Raw genomic sequence first — 1,767 nt, forward strand, 5'->3', positions numbered from 1 at the left:
CTTGTGTCAATGTAACCTGGGGAATGATTGAAAATTGAATGGGGCTCAAAGCCTTTTTTTCCCTAAAAATCTAATTTGCCAGTTAATTTTTATTTTATGTGAATTAGTGTTTTTGCCTGTATGTGCATTGTGTGTATGCCTGGTTCCAGTGGAAGCCAGAAGAGGGTGCCAGATGCCTTGGAACTGGAGTTACTTATGGTCATAAGCTGCCATATGGGTGCTAGAAACCAAACCTGGGACTAAAGTAAGAACAAAATGGGCTCTTAATCATGGAGTTGTTTCTCCAGCTCCAAGACTTTAAATTTTTTTCCAAGGTTAATATAATTTCCTATTTTCAAAATGTATATGTTTGTGGGTGTGTTTTGTTTTTGAGATTTGCTGGGGTGTCATTGATAAAATTATATACATTCAAGTTATCCACTAAGATAATTTACATTGAATCATGACTGTTACAATCAGCTTAACTACCTCATCACCACCCCATTGTCATTCCATGTGTGTCTGTATTCTGCCTTGGTTCTTCTCTTTCATCCATCATTAGAGAAGGCAGGAAGAAAACAGTTGCTCACTTCAGGTTCAAGGCCATTTCTAATCTACTCCAAGAACCCCAGGACAATCAGGCTCAGGACTGGGTCACTGTCTGTCTTAGGATTTCTATTGCTATGGAAAAACACCCTGACCAAAAGAACTTAGTGATGGAGGAACAGGTTTATCTTGCTTACATATCCTAGGTCACAGCCCACTGAAGGAAGCCAAGGCAGGAACTTAATGACAGAAACCTGGAGGCAGATGTTGGTGTAGAGGCCATGGAGGAAGGTTGATACCAGCTTGTTCTTTCTGTTTTGCTCAGCCTGCTTTCTTACAAATTCTCAGGACATTTACTCAGTGGTGGCTCCATGCTTAATGGGCTGGGCCCTCCCACATCAATCACTAATCAAGAAAATGTCCCACAGGCTAATCTGGTGGGGACATTTTCTCAGTTGATGTTCTCTCTTCCCAAATGACAAACCTTGTGACAAGCTGATTCCCCAAACTAGTCATTACACTGGCATTAGGCTTGTTAAGGTGCCATCTCCCATATGTAAACAAGTCACACATCCCCTGGAGTCTTTCTCTTCAGATCATGTTTTTTCCTTACTTAGAGCCTCAATCCTTTATTGTCCCAGCCTTTGTTTTTCTGCTGCCTTTTCTCCTGGAGACATTATGCTTGGGTCACTTTCCTAACCTAAACTTATTTCACAAAAGNCCATGTCTATGATGGTAGCACCAAAAAGCATATGACCATTACATTTGCATTACCCTACTTTGGCAAAAGTTCTGCATTTGATGGTCACCCACAGTTACAAGAAACTTATAAAAAAGAGCATCCAAGGACTCATTGGAAGGGAAAGAGAATGGTTTCAGGATCCTGTAAGTTCTAGAGCACCTCTTGTGCTGAAAAGGCCTTTGGGGAATAGANAGTGAATTGTCTCCCAATTATGGGCTTCCTGGACATTACAGAGCAGTGGGTTGCAAGTAAAATAAAGTGAAAAAACAAGATTTTAATATATTAGTGAGAGGAGAAAAGAACATAGACTCTAAAGGAAAGGGGAGGGGCGGTGTCTTCTTACAAGACACCCTGATGCTTTGGATGACACTGGAGAGTAAGCAGGAGGTATTAATGACACTTGGTGGCTTTTATAAAAAAATAAATAAAGAGAGAGAGAGAGAGAGAGGAAGGAAGGAAGGAAGGAAGGAAGGAAGGAAGGAAGGAAGGAAGGAAGGAAG

Source organism: Mus caroli, chromosome 3 (assembly GCF_900094665.2).
Source record: "Mus caroli chromosome 3, CAROLI_EIJ_v1.1, whole genome shotgun sequence".
NCBI lineage: Eukaryota > Metazoa > Chordata > Mammalia > Rodentia > Muridae > Mus > Mus caroli.